Source organism: Rhincodon typus, chromosome 48, assembly GCF_021869965.1.
Source record: "Rhincodon typus isolate 14 chromosome 48, sRhiTyp1.1, whole genome shotgun sequence".
Taxonomy (NCBI): domain Eukaryota; kingdom Metazoa; phylum Chordata; class Chondrichthyes; order Orectolobiformes; family Rhincodontidae; genus Rhincodon; species Rhincodon typus.
The window spans coordinates 1,870,700-1,879,489 of record NC_063379.1 but is presented as its reverse complement, the minus strand read 5'-3'; the positions used below and the strand labels follow the sequence as shown (position 1 = coordinate 1,879,489).

The window sequence follows — 8,790 nt, the reverse complement described above, 5'->3', positions numbered from 1 at the left end:
GCTCAGTCAGTAGAGCATCAGACTTTTAATTTGAGGGTCCAGGGTTCAAGGCACTGTTTTTAAATGGAAGGTCCATCTGCTGAACACCCTGAAAGTTTTGAAATCAACAGGGATTCAAACGAAAGAACAGGTGTTGAGTTTAAAACAACGATGTGTTTCATAACATAGGCTTTATTCCAAAATTCCATCAACACCCAAAGTGAGGATGGCAATTCCTGAATTGAGCCCAGATAGCTCAGTCAGTAGAGCATCAGACTTTTAATCTGAGGGTCCAGGGTTCGAGTCCCTGTTCGGGTATTGCTTTTAAATCGAAGGTCCATCTGCTGAACACCCTGAAAGTTTTGAAATCAACAGGGATTCAAACGAAAGAACAGGCGTTGAGTTTAAAACAACGATATGTTTCATAACATAGGCTTTATTCCAAAATTCCATCAACACCCAAAGCGAGGATTCCGAACTCTGAATTGAAGCAGTTCCTACTATCTCTCATAATTAATTTTGTTTTCTTCTCCATATCCCCTGCTAATGCTGAAATGGCACTTTCAATCAATAACACTTTTCCTTCTGCAGTCCCTGTTTCCTTTTCTTTCTGAAGATCCGAAACAAAGTATTCCTTATTTTGTTCACTTGTGGATGGTCAGCGTCGTTGGTGGGAGAGGCATGCATTGCACATCTCCTGTTGCTCCTGAGAGGGTGGTGGTGAGCTGCCTTCTTGAACTGCGGCAGCCCATGTGTATAGGTCAGCCCACTTAGGAAGGGAATTCCAAGATTTTGATCCAGTGACACTGAAAGAACGGCAATATATTTCAAAGTCAGAATGGTGAGTGGCTTGGCGGGAAACTTGCAGGTGGTGGTGTTGCCATGTATTTCCTGCAGTTGTCCTTCTAGATAGGAGTAGCTTTCGGTTGGAAAGTGTTGTCGAAGGAGCGTTGGTGAATTTGTGCAGTGCATCTTAGATAGTACACAATAATGCGAACAGCTAGTGGGAAATTGAATCAGCCAACATGTTTCTCTCTCTGTTCTTAAGCGATAAAGTGCACGGTGAAATCCCGTCCTATCAATGCATAATTTTAATTCAATCTGTTCCATCCTCCAATCCTGCAGGTCTGAAATAGTCTTAACATGTTTCTATTACATACGTTACTGCTTAATGTTATTTATCACTGTTTTCTGGTGACCAGTTGTTTGTGCTTGTCAGTGGATAGAATAGTATTTGGATGTATAACCAGTGGTGTATTAAACTAATGTCCTGTTGAAGACATCTGTTTTAAACCTGTAATTTCACTCAAATACAATTTGGCTCAGATTACTATCCTATGGATTATTTCCCTTCCCATTACAGCTTCACAAGAATGTAAAGTCAATGTAACTTTGTCCTGCCTCTCCTTTTCAAAACAAGCATTTAATTACATTTGATTATGATCTCTGCCAGACTGAAGTCACACACTGCTGCCGATGATGGAAAGTTAGAAAAAGAAAACTAAATGTTTCTCCACCTGTTCATAATACTTAAAGTGCACACTGCACTCAACTAAAGCATATTGTCTTACGATTTCATAGACGTAATCCAACCTGTTCCTGTAGTATATACATCTTCCTACCCTTTAGGACTGCAATCATCTTAACAATCTTCTGTCATATTTCTTCTTTCTTGATGGGACCTCTAATCATTTTCTGATGCATGAATGTTTTGATTTTAAGTGGATCAAGTAGCTATCGCGTTGCATTAAACTAAAGTCGGTTGAAGATATTCTGTTTTTAATCTGTTGTGTTACTGAATTGCAGTTTAATGCAGATTGCTACATTAAGGGTGTTTTTTGTCTTCCCACCATGGTCAGCTTTACTAACATATAAAGTAACATTGACTGTGTACTTCTTCTGCTTTTCAAAGCAAGCATTTGATCTGATTTTAGATCTTTGTCAGACTGAAGTCTCCTTGATCTTTCATTATAAAGGATGTCTGGTTGACTGTTCCATTTCGAGTTCCTAGTAGTCTGTCCTCTAGTGGCTTTAGAGCATACTGCTTCATAATCTTCCCTGGAATTTAAAAGCAATTAAAAAAGAAAACCAGTATCTTCCTTTTCACAAGTTAAATTGGAACTTAACAACGCAAAATGAAGTCATATAGAGAATGTGATGTTCTGTTATATTTCCTTAATTACTTCGGGCACATCAATACTGTTATTAGGAAGTCTATAGACTACATCCATTACATTTCAAATCCCATTCCTTAAGAGTGAATCAGGGTCAGATATAATTGTGTTCACTTAACTCTATCCCCTCTCACTAATAACGAAATTATACTTTTCGTCAATAAGACTTTTTCTTCTGCAATTCCTATATCCTGTTCCTCTAAAAGGTCAGATAAACAAGGTTGAGATAACAAAGTGTGGAGCTGGAGGAACACAGCAGTCCAGGCAGCATCAGAGGAGCAGGAAAGTTGACGTTTCAGGTCGGGACGCTTCTTCAGAAATTTCTGTGTTCCTCCAGCTGCACTCTGTGTTATCTCGGACTCCAACATTGGCAGCTCTTACTATCTCTGAGATAAACAAGGTTATTTTTTACTTTTATTCACTCATGCAAGTGTGCACCTCTGGCTAGGCCAGCATTTATTGTCCGTCCCGAGTTGCCCTTGTGCAGATGGTGCTGATCTGCCTTCTTGATCTGCTCCCATCACCACCAGAAATTTCAGTTTTGCCAGAACCAGAACTTTTTTTCTTGCAAATCCTGATATTGTCAGCAATGACTGGAAGTGTGTCCAGGAATTTCAAAATCATTACAGGCTCTTCCAGTGCCCGTACAATCTGTGATGTATCTGCCAAAGAGAGGCCGCTCAATGTATCCACATTTGCTACTTGGCCTCCTGGATATGTCCCAACCCCCAAATTGTACACACTTAGCATTAAAGCCCAACGCTGAATTCAGCCCAAAACTATAGGTGGCACTGCCTTGTCATCTTTATGTAGTCCTAGCATGGGTTTGTGTCCATTATTATTACAAATTTACATTCATAAAGGTATTGGTCCAATTTCCTGACTACAAATATGACCACCAAGCATTCCTTTTCTATTTGGGCATATTTGTGCTCTGCATTAGTCAAAGTTCTGGATGTATACGCTATTGGGCATTCCTCTCCATTTGGCCACCTACAAGCTAATACTACTCCGATGCCATACATGGAAATATCACATATTAATACCAGATATAGCTTGGTATCATAGTGTACCAGTACCTTGGGGGATCATAGTTGTTTCTTCTCTGAAAGCTTTGGTCCAGCTACACGACCATTTCCAAGGCTGAACCATTTTTAAAAGTTGATGCAAAGATGCTGGGATGGAAACCATGTTTTATATGAACTTTCAGCAATAGTTTACCATTCCAAAGAAAGACATTATCTCCAATACTGGATGGGAGCTGAGGGACATTTGATCACCCTCACTCTAACGTCCAACAGATGTAACCCTGTCTTGTCGACTGTGTGGCCCAAGTAAATCATTTGGGGTGCCTGGAACACACATTTTTTTCCTTTCTAAGACATATAACCACCTGGGAGAAACATCTAAGGACTATGCCTAAGTTCCTTAAGTGCTCCTTATCAGTCTCCCCTATTATTAGCACGTCATCTCGACAAATGGCAAACTGGTGGAGACCTTGTACAATGTTGTCCATTGTGCACTGAAAAATTACACAGGCTGACGGTATCCCAGATGGCAGCCTTGTATATTGGTACAAATCCTGATGGATATTAATTGTGGCATAATTCTAGAAATTGTCATCTAACCGCAATTGCAAGTACTTATGGCTCATCTTCAGCTTTTAGACAGACAGCTCTCTGTTAGCTTTGTCTATTAGTACTTTATGTGAGGGATTGGGTATTCATCCAGCCGCGAAAATTGGTTTACCACATGTTTAAAATCTCCATAAAGGTGAGCTGACACTTTGGGCTTCACAATCATTACGACTGGTACTGCCCATTCCACAAACTGGACTGGTTTGATGAGTCATTCGCTTTCCGGCCTTCTGATTTCTGCCTCCACTTTTGGAGGTAAGGCAAATGGCATGGGGCAAGACTTGCAAAATCATGGAATTGCTTGTTGGTGCAACATGCAAGGAGGCCTTGTCTCCTACGATAGCCCCTGGATCTTTCTGCAAAAAAATCTGGTAATTTAATTAGGACTTCATGCAGACAGTCATTTCCTAGTCGAGAAATATTGAACCAACCTAGGTGAAATTTTCTCAACCAGTTTCACCCCGCAAGCTTGGGCCCGAGCCTTTCACTTCAATCACTGTTAACCGAACCAGTTGCTTCTCATAAAAGACAGGAACAGAAGTTGCATCCTTACACTGTAAAGGTCCCCTGGTATAGGTTTTCAGTCTATCCGAGATCCTATTGAACCTTAAGGGCTAGAGTCCAGAGGGAACTTTGATAAAGACTGGTTCTGCTATCACTGAAATAGCCACACTGGTATTGACCTCCATTAGAACCGGGCGATCATATAATTAAATGTTTATTTTGATTTACTCTGATTTGGACGTTGTGAGGCAATTTAACTGTTCCAAACTATGTAGGTGGACTTTAAAGGGTGTCCACTGTCCTGGATGCTGACCTGTGACTTCTCTTACTCAATTCAGGCCCAGTGCAACTCTTTTGCTATCTTGAATCTACATAGCGGCAGCAAACAATAATTGCTTGCCGGCCCAAATCTTGAAGAAATGTTTAACCTGAAGAATTTATGAAGAAGGGTCTAGGCCCGAAACGTCAGCTTTCCTGCTCCTCTGATGCTGCTTGGCCTGCTGTGTTCATCCAGCTCTACACCTTGCTATCTCAGATTCTCCAGCGTCTGCAGTTCCTACTATCTCTGAAATGTTTAACCTTTTGGCCGAGGCTTTGTTTGGGGTGTTTTCTGTGGTCTGACCTAGACACCGTCTGTTCAGGATATGTCCTGAGTGAGCTATGCAATTGCCTTCACTCAAGTGGTGCTCTCCAAGCTCAGACAGACTGTCGAGGGTGTTCACTTCTATGATGAAGAGTCATCCAGACTAGAAACTTTAGCTTGCCTTCTCGCCAGGGATGCTGCCTGACCCACTGTGATCTCCTGTAAAGGATTCTTCTGGGTCTTGATTTGCCAAATTAAGTCAACAGTGTTCCAGAACTAGAAGAAGCTTGGGGTCGCAACATTTCTTAACTAAATCCATCAACTCTTGAAAGGTTTTAGAGTCTGGTGCCTCAGGGAAAGTAAGTTTCCTAATAACTGAAAAGCCGTGGGTCCACAACCAGTCAGGAGAATTCTCGTCGCTTTTCATCTGCCCCCAGTGTCATTTAAGCAGAAAAAAATCACAATCTTTCCACATACTGATGCGGCAAGATCGAATGATTCAAACTTCACATAATGCCATAAATGCTTATCCTAACTGAAAGACGATTGACATAGAATCATAGGGCTCTACTGCAAGGAAACAGTTCCTTTAGATCAACTCGTCCATTTCAAACAGATATCTAAAATTAATCTAGTCTAATTTGCTAGCATTTGTCCCAAATCCCTCTCCATCCTTCCTATTCATATAGTGCCTCTTAAATGTTGCAATTGTACCAGCGTCCAACACTTGCTCTGGCAGCCCATTCCATACACTCACCACAGTATGTGGAAAAAGGACCCTTTTGAATCCTTCTCTTCTCAGCTTAAAAATATACCCTCCAGTTTTGGACTCCCCCACACCGGGTAAAAAAGGCCTTGGCAATTCATCCTACCCATGCCTCGTATGATTTTATTAACTTCTATAAGGTCACCCATCAGTCTCCGATGCTCCAGAGAAAATAGTCCCAGCCTATTCAGCCTTTCACTACAACTCAAACCCCACAACCCTGGCAACATCCTTGGAAATATTTCCTGAACCTTTCCAAGCCTCACAACATTTTTTCCACAGCAGGGAGACCAGAATTGAACGCAGTATTCCAAAAGTGGTCTAACCAATGTCCTGAACAGCCACAACATGTTCTCTGAAACGGTACACTCAATCCACTGACCAATAATGGTAAGCATACCAACGCTTTCTTCGCTACCCTGTCTACCTGCTGCTCCACTCTCAAGGAAATATAAACCTGTGCTGTAAGGTCTCTTTGTTCAGCAACACTCCCCAGTACCTTATCATTAAGTGTATAAGTCCAAACCTGATTTGCCTTTCCAAAATGCAGCACCTCACACTTGTCTAAATTAATCTCCATCCGCCATTCCTCGACCCATTGGTCCATATATTCAAGGTCCCATTTTACTCTAAAGTCATCTTCTTCACTGCCCAATACATCATCAATTTTAGTGTAATCTACAAACTTACTAATGTACCTCCTAAATTCACATTGAAATCATTGATATAAATAATGAAAAACAGTGGATCCAGCACCACAAGAACACCACTGGGTCACACACCTCTACCTCCATCATCTGTCTCCTACCTTTGAGCTAGTTGTCCCTCAATCACATGTGATCTGACCTTGCTAAACAGTCTACCATGAGAGACCTTGCCAAACATCTTACCTAAGTCCATACAGATCAGGTCCAATGCTTTGTTTTCATTAATCCGCTTTGTTACATTTTCAAAAAAACTCAACTAAGTTAGTGAGACACGATTTCCCACACACAAAGCCATCTTGACTATCCCCAAGCTGTCCTTACCTTTCTTAATACATGTAAATGCTGTACCTCAGGATCCCCTCCAACAACTTTCCCACCACCAATATCAGGTTCACAGGTATATAGCTCCCTAGCTTTTCCTTACCACCTTTCTTAAATAGTGGCACCACGTAAGCCAACCTCCAGTCTTCCAGTGTTACAAAGTTGAATAGAGGAACTGTTAGTTGGAAGGCAGGAAGCTAGAATTTGTTTGTAAAGAAATGATAAGGGAAAAGAGCACATGGTTCTTTTAAGAGATAAAGTGCTTTTCTAAGCTTAAAGATTAATGTAGAAAAAAATGTATCTGTATGTAGCTGAAAATGTACAGCCAGTTCTAAAATTGAAACATGTATCAATTGGCTGTGTGATTGCAAACCTTAGGCTCACTTTGATGTTTTGGCAACTAGCAGGAATCAGCCAATTAATTTAAACCAAGCTCTTAGCAGTTGAAAGCCAATTGAATTTAAACCTGATGGTTTTGACAACTTTGGAGCCAAGCCATTGTAAGAATAATAATAATACATGATATGGAGAGAGATTCTGAAAATCGGCATGAGAGCGAACTGCAATCTGAGAAATAAGCATCTAGCTCTCACATGGAATCGCTAAACTCCCGAAGAAAGTACCATTTATCCATAAAAAAGTACCACGGCTCTTCCAGCTAAGAGTCATCGCAAAAGATTTCAAAGAGAAAACAACCCTGACAGCTGGATCCGCTAAAGAAAGGAGTTTGTGACTTGAGAACAGCAGAAGAAAGACATGTGGAATTTGAGAGACTAAGTTTTAATTTATTTTCTTATTACTTGGGTTTTATAAGTGGGACTTGTCTTTATTGGAAGAGCACATCAGTAGAATTTAGTTAGGAGTGGGGTTGGGGGGAGAGGCGGGGAGGCGGGGAAGGGATTTGCTCTCTTTGTTAGTAGTTGTGTTAATTTGTTCATTGTTAGGATTAAACAAATAAATTGTTCCTTGTTACACATAAAGTGAATATCAGGGATCTTCTTTCATTTAACCTCCTCTTCTCCGTAACAGTGTGGGGGCTCAAGTCCTGGATTTGGCCAGATCTTTTTGCAGGATGTAAATGGATATTAAGGCATCGGGATAGATTTAAGCAGACTTGGGGATTAATATCCTAGGTCTCTAAATAAAACTTAGGTGAGAAAAAAGTCTGTTGAATTTCAGTTACTTGTGGTTGGTTAAATCAGAAATAAAACAAATGGCTCTTAACATTTTTAAAGAGATTCTGGGATTCGAGGATACTTCCCACATTTGCCAAGAATGTTTAGAAAAAAAAAAAACCAGAAGGATATACTTTTAGATTTAGCAAACAGACTAGAATTTGGTTTAACTAGGGATTAACAGAAAACTGAAATTATAATGGAGTTGGTCAAGCATTTAGGTATAACAGAAAAACAAGAAAGTTCAGGGGAGCTAGAAAAAAAAATTACGAGAAAGAAAACTGGACGTAGAGAATGAAAGAGAATTGAAGCAGTTTGAATTACAGTTGCAAACAAAGGAAAAGCAAAATGAAAGAGAGAAGCAATGGAAAAAGAGAGAAAACAGAGGGAAAGAAAAAGAGAAAAAGAAAGGAGGGAAAAAGAAAGAGAGAGGGAAAGGGAAAAAGAGACAGAACAGAGGTAAATAATGTTTGCATTGCAAAATAAGAAGTTGGAATTTGAAGCAAAAGATTTACAAGATAGAAGTGAAGATGAGCAAACTCAGCGTAGTCAACAGCCTGGTAGGGATAAATACTAATATGTTGAAACATTACCAAAATTCGGTCAAAAAGATTTGTCTCTTTTTTTAAGAAATTTAGCTTGAGAAATTGGCTAGGCAGATGAATTGCCCAGAGACTGTATGGGTAATGTTAATTCAGAAGAAGTTGGTAGGCAGTGCTCGTGAAGTGTTTGCAGCACTGTCAGGGGAGGTGTCAGTACACGATGAAGGAGTGAAACAGGTTATTTTGAGTGCCTACGAATTGGTAACAGAAGCATGTCGACAACGGTTCAGAAATATAAGGAAGGAACCATGTGAGAGTTATGCCAATTTTGAAAGAATTAAACATAGCAACTTCGATAGATGGGTGAGCATTAAAGATAGAAGGGACATTTGAGGCTCTCAG

General features: G+C 40.3%; 1 non-coding gene across 1 annotated transcript; it reads left to right on the top strand.

The window, feature by feature from the left end:
- Positions 1-224: 224 nt before the first annotated feature.
- Positions 225-297, top strand: trnak-uuu. The gene has a single exon. It is a non-coding gene; the product is annotated as a tRNA-Lys (tRNA).
- The last annotated feature ends 8,493 nt before the right edge of the window (positions 298-8,790 follow it).